The sequence below is a fragment of the Limulus polyphemus genome, unplaced genomic scaffold, assembly GCF_000517525.1.
Source record: "Limulus polyphemus unplaced genomic scaffold, Limulus_polyphemus-2.1.2 Scaffold1251, whole genome shotgun sequence".
In the NCBI taxonomy this organism is placed as follows: domain Eukaryota; kingdom Metazoa; phylum Arthropoda; class Merostomata; order Xiphosura; family Limulidae; genus Limulus; species Limulus polyphemus.
In genome coordinates, this window is record NW_013666861.1 from 25,180 (window position 1) to 35,557 (window position 10,378).

A 10,378-nucleotide genomic window follows, 5' to 3' on the forward strand; every position below is an offset into this window, starting at 1 on the left:
TCTTCTTTCTTTTGCTCCTAGAGAAGAAGTGTCAACCATTCGAAAGCGCTTGATCTTCTGGGTCTTTTGAAGTCTATTTCAGTTTTTAAATGCTAACTCTTTCATCATGGCGATCATAGTTTAAAGATTCTTAATTGATACTAAAATTATACGTGTTCTTCACTGCAGTTTTATTAGGACACAGGCCCCAAACGTAGCTCATCTATTGAATTTTAACCGGTGAATTAACTTCAGACGTTAGTATAATTATATCTTTATTACTTATTAATGATTAATGGTTTTACAACATTAGGAGGTAGCTCGTACTTTAGTTTTGATGTATATGGAGTTAGCTGGTACTTTATGATTTGTTAGTTTTGATGTATATGGAACTAGTCAGTACTTTATGATTTGTTGGTTTTGATGTATATGGAACTAGTCAGTACTTTATGATTTGTTGGTTTTGATGTATATGGAACTAGTCAGTACTTTATGATTTGTTGGTTTTGATGTATATGGAACTAGTCAGTACTTTATGATTTGTTGGTTTTGATGTATATGGTGGTAGCTAGTACTTGATTTGTTAGTTTTGATGTATATGGAGCTAGTTAGTACTTTACGATTTGTTAGTTTTGATGTATATGGAGGTAGTTAGTACTTTATGACTTGTTAGTTTTGATGTATATGGAGCTAGTTAGTACTTTACGATTTGTTAATTTTGATGTATATTGAGGTAGCTAGTACTTTACAGTTTGTTAGTTTGATGTATATGGAGCTAGCTAGTACGTTATGATTTGTTAGTTTTGATTATATGGAGCTAGCTAGTACTTCCTGATTTGTTAGTTTTGAGATATATGCAACAAATAACTAAAAAATATAGTTCTATTGGATATACTTTATGATTTGTTAGTTTTGATGTATATGGAGGGAGTTAGTACTTTATGACTTGTTAGTTTTGATGTATATGGAGCTAGCTAGTATTTTACGATTTGTTAATTTTGATATATATATGGAGGTAGCTAGTACTTTACGATTTGTTAATTTTAATGTCTATGGATGTAGCTAGTACTTTATGATTTGTTAGTTTGATGTAGATGGAGCTAGCTAGTACTTCCTGATTTGTTAGTTTTGATGTATATGCAACAAATAACTAAAAATAGAGTTTATTGGATAACGACTGAGTATGGCTAACTAGCTGGTAATGATTGTAAATATATATATATACATTATCACAACATAGCTTTAACTCAGCTGATCATTAAGTTTCGAAACATATACTTCGATTGGTACCAAGTGCTTTTAGAAGTTATTTTAAGCTGGCAGTTTTAAAACAGGGAAATCGACAGACACGCTCATTGAACCAGATAAGGAAAAGTGTAATGATTAGCGTGCGAGTTTAAAGGTCCAGGATTCGAGCCCGCGATAAACATTGGAACACGCTTCATATTTTCGGCCATGAGCGCGTAAAAGGAGACAGTAAGTTCTGCTATGTGTTTAATAATGCCTATATAGACTAGACTGACTGATAGCTCTCCCTCTGTTGAGAAATTAGAAATTAGGGATGACTACGCCTGAACATTCGGGTATCTGACTGGGCCGTTTTGCCAACGTGTTGTATATATATATATTGCTGTTTCATTTTTTAACGAATCAGGTGTAGCCTAGTAGTTAGCGTGCCAGACTGCGAATTCGAAGGTTTGTGGTTCGCGTCCCCTTGCCATAAAATCTGTTCCACACTTTAGGACCGTGGGTGTGTTAATAAGAACGACACTGAAATCCTGTTATTTTATTTGTCTGCTTGTTTAAGCGCAAAGCTACGCAATCAACTGTCTGCGCAATGCCTGGAACGGATATCACGCACCAGTGTATGAGTGTATAAGCCATCAAGTTTACCGCTGAGTCAACGGGGAGCACTATTACATTAGAATAGTCTAAGAGTTGGCGGTGGATGTTGTTGACTAACTGCTTTCCCTCTAGTCTACGACTTCAAAATTCGGGACGACTAACACAGATAATCATTGTATAGCTTTCGCGAATATCCAAAGTATACAACCCATTTTCATCACACACTTCTGTCCCTAGTGGGTCAACGGTAAGTCTCTGGACTTACAACACCAAAATCCAGGGCTCGATTACTCGCGGTGGGCAGAGCGCAGAAAGTCCATTGTGTAGTTTTGCACACACAGAGAACAACAACAATAACGTATACTTCTCTTATCACTTCATACACTACATACATGTTTAAGTTGTACATTATTATAAATTTTTTTCCACACTGGACCACTTCAAAGCCAATGGCCGAACTTGAGGTTGCTGGGAAAAACAGGATTGCTTAGTTTTGCAATATCTGATCATAGGCTTTTGAGGACCTGATGTGTTTCGCGGGTCACCTATTGAGGACTAGTGCTGTTTAAATTATTGAAATCTTTGCCTTTCAATTTCATTCACAAAATCCATTACAATTTACTGAAAAAGTGTTTTTATTTAGCAACCAATAGTAAAGGAAAAAATCTATTAAAGCGAAATAATCAAGCATTCTCACTATAAGTATGATATGAAGCTGATGCTATACTAATTAATGTAACACTGAGAACAAAGTAACTTATACAATAACTTCTGTTATTTTTTGTTAGAGTTAACTAGAAGTTACGTAGTACCAGTCACTGCGTGTTCACGGGTGTTCGGAAGAAACAAGTGTACTCGTTAGTTGTCACCTTTCCAAAGAGCCCAAAACTTTGACATAATAATTGTGAGAGGCGTTAGTCAAGAAGTCCCTGGTTACTCATTAACACACATCTGACGAGAAACGAACAACAGGAAAGGTATTGATGAAACTTAGTTGAATGGACGGCAACTGCCTGATGTAGAAACAATAATGTAGAGGACGACGTTTCGAAAGCCTTCCGCCTTCAGACAACTGTCTTTAGAACTACTTGGATATTACAATTTTGTTTGAAAACATCAAAGATTCAGAGAACTTAGCACAGCTATAGCGTGATAACACGACTTGAAACAAAATATCTCTGAAGACGGAATAGCGGAAGACTTTCGAAGGGTCGTCCTCTACACTTTTGTTTCAACAACAGGCATTTGCCGTCCATTCAACTAAGTTTCATCACGAATACTCTGCTTAAACAATCTATCAAAGGAAAGGTACTGTTGGAAAGAAATAGAGCTTTTTCCTTGTATGACTCTAAACTCTTCTTGTAATTGCTTCCCAAGTCTCCTCGGAAAATAACAATCATTTACTCAACATTATTTAAATTAGTCAATGCCCCGTCATATACAAGAAACAATTTTCGCTTATTGGTTAAAAGTAACCGTTATTTGTAGTTTAGAATATCATAGCTCGTTAGAAGGTTATATCTCATGTTATACAGGGTAGTATGAAAACAAAAAGATATTTGTGAAGAGTTATTTATTGATGCTGTCGCATAAACTTGTAGTAATTAAAACGATACCCTTGATATTTAATCATATAAAGCTATTATTAAAACTTATTCTTGCTGAAAAGTTTCAAGGAATTAGATTTTACGTTACTCTTATCCCCCACTGGCACTGCGGTAAGCCTGAAGGTTTATCACGCTATACACTGAGTTTTGATATCCATGGCAGGCAACAGTACAGATAGCCTCTCGTGTAGCTTTGCACTTAACGACAAATAAACAAATATTAAACAGTTAATCCTACCCTAGAGGCGAGTTTTACATCTTTAGCGCCCTCTTTAGTAGCGAAAGTAACTATAAGTTTGGTATTATTGTATCTTTGTAGATACGCTAACGAGAAAGTTTTTATTATTTTTGCAGAGATACAATTTAAATAAGAAGACATAACATTATATCAATTAAACTTCATATTATGAAATGCCTTACTTTGGGCAAACTTGAACTGTGGTTCTCTGAGATTACAAGATAGTTATTGTTAATACTTGGTTACATTGTGGTGATAAAGGACTAGTAATTACCCCCTTAGTCTGTTTTTGTTATTATTATTTTATCAAATCAAATAAATTTTTAATTTTGATTAGAGGGAAAACCAGCTTCTACCTAAATAATTACAGTACAGCCAGGAGGCAAAACGTTGAAGAATAAACCAATATAAGGAATTTTCCATAAGAGCATAAAATCAAATGATTAAAAAAACTGCAGCGTTAAACCATTTTTAACAAGTTTTAACAGAAGTAATCACTGCACATTGCCATGAAAGTAATATTCGGTGTGAAGTATATATTTGATAATGTAATCGGTGTTCTGTTTTAATGAATGATACATAAAATGAAAAAATCCAGATTTGTATTTTTTTTACTTGACTCACATATAAGTGAAAGTATAAAAAAACATTAGCACATAATAAAAGTAGCTACATCCAATGATTTGTGATACCATAGTCTAAAATTCTAGCTTATTACCCTGCATATACAAAATATTATAAAACATATTTTCGTTTGAAGTCGTGTTATCACGATATATCTGTGTTAAGTTCTCTGAATATTTGATGTTTTTAAACAGAATTGTAATATCCAAGTAGTTCTGAAGACAGTGTATGTTTACTCAAATAGAAATTACTAGATACACAATCCACTTTCCTTCAGATTTTTGTTCTTGTGATTAAATGAGAACAATTTGATTTTTCTTTATATTTTTAACTAGACTTTGAAAACAAATGCTAAACTATGCATCATAGTTAAAGTTAAACACAATTTTAACACTCAGTCTGCTAGTCGGGGAGACATGGTTGGTGGGTTGATTTTGAAACAGAGTTTTTCAATGTTCTTTTTTTTTAATTCTAAATAAAAAATTAAACTTCCTGCGATATCTGGATTCATTTTATTTCACTAGCAAATCTCGCGCGGCATTCGTTTTATTGGTTTACAAGAATGACGAGATGATGAGCATGCGCGTCATTCGTCATGCACATCAATTCAATATGGACAATTAGTAAAGATACTAGTGCTATAGTCAGCAACATAACATTTGGCGTGGCTTCACATAATAAAAATTGAAAAGGCTGCCAGACTTGAATCGTTTGTCCAGTTGCTTTACACACTTATACTTAATCTTGGGGCATAGCTACTTGAAATCCTCTATCAAATTTTATTAAAAGTTGCGCAATATAACATCTGGTTTCTCTGCTCTTTAAAGCTGTTTTCTCCGCGGTTTTCATGAGTTCTGTCCATAGAAACGGCAAAGGAAGGCTCAACGAGGCTTACTAAGTGGCTAAGTGTGATACTTGCCTCAGTATGAATGCTTAAATTATTGTGCCCAAGAGGAAGGAATACAGTCTGGCCAACACCTAAATTCTGCATCTTAGTGGCCGAACAAGCAAGTATTTTGCAGTAAAGCGTGATTTTTTTAGGTTGTTTTTTTTATTTTAATCTGAATATTGGAAACCGTGACACACCCTCTGTAGTCCACCTAATTTTTCCGTATTTGGATGTATAATTCGCAGACTGGGTGTTAAAAAGAAAAAATACAATCGGTGAGTAGTCGTTCTATGCTACTCTTTAAATTTTAATCGATAGAAAGACAATTATGCAGACAGATAGACTGAAAATCTGGTGTTAAAGCAAACATTTCGGACAAAGTTTCTGTGGCGGCGGGTGCTACTGCCTGGTTGCCCTCTCTTTAATTAACACTTCACAATTAGAGACGGCTATACTTAAATCCTAGGGGGTTTATGATCTGGCCGTCTCGCCCAAGCATACATAAGGTGCCGTTCAGATTGAAAATTCCAACTCTGAAATTATTTATTTCTTGGCCAAAACATTCACCATCTAGTAGACTTATTAAACTACCCCCTTCCCCAGTAGCTCAGCGGTAAGTTTATGACGCTAAAAATAGGACTTAGATACCCATGGTGGGCCCAGCACAAATAGCTCATTTTGTAAATTCGTGCTCAATAACAAAACCCCTTAAACGTTTATACTTTGTTTGCTTGCTATATTTTTTAGTTTGGAAATTATCTATCCAATTAAGTTCAAATAGCGAATGAGGCTTGAAGCTAGATTTCTCAATAAGGGTTAGTTAACCTTTTGGTGGTATACCTTGATACATATTTGATGATATTAGACAACAGGCCCACACGATGATTAGCTGAATACCACAGTTTTGAGTTATATCAGTTCTCATCAGCTCAATAAGTTTTAGGTGAAGGAAGCAGTTTGGTGTTGATTTTGTTTATATGCGCCATACCTTTGAAGGCTGTAATAGCGAATATTCACTTTAACATTAATTCTTCGATAGGAAAAGTAATAAACCACATTTAAACCGAATATAAAATTTTACATTTCTGGAATTTTCTCATTGGAGTTTAGGTTATTGACATTAATTTCTCAATAAATTAGAAGGAAAACAAACCTACTAATGGATATAATTAATTTGAAATAATGTTCTTACGTTAATATTCATAATGATTAGAATGCACGATTTTATCAGTTGGGTATTTTCGGCCATAATCCCAATAATATCACACGAGGTTTGACAGTCATGGAAATTTAGAATATACCTAAATACACACACACACACACACATATATATATATAAATATGAAAGCATAAAATAATAACTGTAATAAAAAATAAAAATAATACAGATAGACGTATTAAATATTCTAAACAACACTGTTAATGAAAGCCAAATGAAAGAAAGAATAGAGTATAACTTAGTTTACACAAGTTTAATTTATAATTATATTTCAATTTATAAAACTAAATAACCGAAAATATTCCAATAACATCTTGCAGAATTTTCCTCAATATGAACTATTATTAAACTTTAATATATTTGTCTACAAAATTTATAATTCAACAGCACCTTACAGAATAATGCAACAATGGACAAGTGCCATCTATTGACAAACTATGTAAACCTTTCTAATAACTTTAGAATATTTTCATATGACCATATGCAAACATATGTCAACTTTACACTAAATTTCTAGTACCTATGTACTTTTTAAAAAAATTGACTTTTCTATATTGTAGATAATAAACACTTAACCCTTTTTACTTTTTAGAGTATTATAGAGGTATATGTTCACAATGCGGATAAAGTGTATCAAACAAGTAGACTTAGGCTTCAGCGAGATCGTTTATACACGTGTAATGGTCTATGTTTAATGATATACAAGCCTTCTTAGGATTAAGAGTAAAGACGAAATTATACCAAAAAAAAAACAACACACGACTGTCTCGAGTACTTTTTGATTGTGTATATTAATTTCAAATTTCAAATTTTGATTTTCTGAACCTTCTTAGTGGCGCTGTTGAACTTCCTTTCGTGTGGGTAAAAAACACAACAAAAAAAAGGCTTTCGTCAATTTCGTTAAGAATTTAAGAATGCTTACAAGTAGTTGTTTCGATTTATTTTAAGATACATGCTAAGGCAAAACTGTCTACTCTTCTAGGGCGGAATAAGTTTTTTTTATTATGCATTGCAATCAGCTAATAGATATTTGGGGGAAAACAAACCTTGACACTCTCAAGTGTATCAGAAGGCCAGTAGAGAATAGGAATGACAGTAAATGAAAATATAATAGACAATATATCATATCCCATGCTAAAACACCCCGTTTGTCATGTTTGCTTTCCATCTTATTCTTTAACTGACAAACTAAATGAAATGCAACTAGTCAAAAGCACTCACCGCCAACCCTTGGACTAACGTGTATGATCGGATAATGTGATTTTACCGTCATTGAACCAAAGCTTCCAACAAGTATCGCCTTTTCTTTCTTTTTTCGTGTGAACATTAGTATTAAAAAATAATAAAGTAAAACTCGCGATCTATTTGAAGATAACTATTGGTTGAGAAGGCAAAGCTTGTTTCCAAAGTATATATATATTAGTTAGCTGTTAGGCCTAAAATAATAAATGAAGTTCATCGTTTATTAATTATGAACGAAAATGCATGCATAATAAAAGAAATTAGCCACAAGAAGTGTATGTATTCCAATAACACTTAAATCAGTGGGCGTCTTGCAACTCATATCAAACTGTTAGATTAAATTCTTCCTTCTTCGGATGGACGTAAACATAAAATATTTATAACTATTTGTTCTTATGTGGTTTTAATTTATCATAAACCTAAAAGCTTTTTGTTCTGAATTTTCCTCTTACATTTCACTGTTTGTTTGTTTTTTTTTGGGGGGGGGGTTGAAGATATGGCATTAGGAAATGTATTAAAAGTGAATAGTATGTATGAGAAATAGTTTACATTCTTGGGTTTTGATGTCGAGCGTGACCTAATATTTGCATGCTAGACTGTAAACTCGAGGATTCATGGTAAGCTACCTGTTGTCACAAAACCTCGCCCTCTCTGCGTTATAAGAGTAACGGTAAAATCACATTATCCGATCATACAAGTTAGTCCAAGGGTTGGCGGTGGGTGCTTTTTACTAGTTGCATTCCATTTAGTTTGTCAGTCAAAGAATAAGATGGAAAGCAAACTGCAAATGTTTGTGAAGAAGCTTTGATATAATTTGAGATAAAGTTTACGTTTAACTTATTACTTTGAAATATATGATTGCTGTTTAAACATTACCCGTCAGTTGATGGGTATTTTAGCTTGTAACAAATACTTAAGTAATGCTATGCTATTGCTCAGTTATTTAAAAAAACAACAGAGAACACGTGTGTTTTCTGATTTTAATGAGAGGAATATAAGCAGGGGAGACCTTTATATCCTGTATTGTTACACCGCATAGGTGCATAAATTACACCTGAAGTTGTTAGTGAAATCCCAATAATTAGTCATAAGCTGAATATCTTGACAATCTGCTGTAAAGTAGGAAATCTTAACATAAATCACCAAAACAAAAACAGAATGTTTCAATGAGGCAATTTTGCAAGAATGACATTTGATCACTTCAATTATTTCGGATTGTTATTTATAAGTTGTTTTGTGTTGACTAGTGGGAATTGTATAATAGGAAGATAAGTTTTAACATACAATTTTGATGCCTTTGCTTTTATCGGGCACATATGCCAGTGGTAGATAAGTACGAATAAAAAACGTAAACTTTCCTTAGAATAAACAATACGTTAACAGAATTGACCTAAGGCTTGAATTAATATTTTGGGTAAAATGAAAGAAATGTTGTGTAAAATTAATGTTTTTCTTTCGCAAGAAACGCATGCCTTCACAATGGACTTATCTGCGCTGATGCCTTCTCTCTAGTCTATCAATTTAAAATTAGGGACAGCTATGCACAATAGCCTTTGCGCGAAAATGATAATAAAACAAACAATTTCTTCCAATTGTTTACGATTTAAAACTGAAACTAATGCAAAACAGTTCTTAGATTACAACAAATGATACAGTTTACAACGAAAACTACCTTATAAAGTTTATGAAAGGCCACATCTCCCCTCTTGTGATAAGTCAGTGTACTAGAGCTGTATTGAAGTATTAATCTTCAGATTATTTTTCCAGTTCTCATGTCTTCGTCTCGTTTAGTCTATGTTGTATAGCTTAAAAGAAAAAAGTTAACATATACATCTGATACTTTCTATCAGATCAGTATTTATTCTTTTTTTCATTCTTTCATTGAAATATGCCATATTTATTATATATTGTTTCTTTGTGTAGCTAAAACCATTACACACACACCCATATATATATATCGTATAATTTTGTTAGTTTCTATTTTAGGCCTATGAATTTTAAGTCTTTAGTAGTATAATAAATCTAATAAAAAAACTTTAGATGTGAAAAAAGGTGCGTCCAAAAAAGGATTCAACGTGTGACTTAAAGGAATGAAATCAAAATTTTTTGTTCAACTTTGGGGATGGTGGGTAAGATAAAGTACGCGGCCTAGCTAACTAATGAATGAATATTTGCTCTAAAATTCTTATCAATGCTATAAGTGTAGCTACCAGTTTGGCCGCCAGCTTTGATTTCATTCCCTTAAGTCTCACATTTTTTTCCACACCTAAGGTGTTTTTGATTATAAATCATGACTTTTTGTCAATACACACCAACAACTCACACCAAATAAGAAAGTGATACTCGATAGTAACCAACATTAGTTTTTGGGTCGCAACCCTATTAATCGGAACAGACCTAAACTTTACAAAACCAACCAGATTCTTTAAAATAATAACTTCCTTTATACTAACGCCATGGAATTTAGATTAACAGTTTCTTTCATAACCTCATGCAATCAGTACAGCCATATGAAGCATCATTCTTTATGCTAATTGCTTGAGCTAATATCACGTAACGCTAAACGTTCTTTAATTAGAATAATTTCAAAAAAATTAATAAATTTTTGCTGAAAAGTTGGCAATGAATAATTAATAATTGAACTAGAAACTGCTAATCTAATTTGCTTGGTGTAGCCAATACTTATAGTTTTACTGCTCTAAATCAGCCGTCTTTAATCCGAATGACAAAAACTA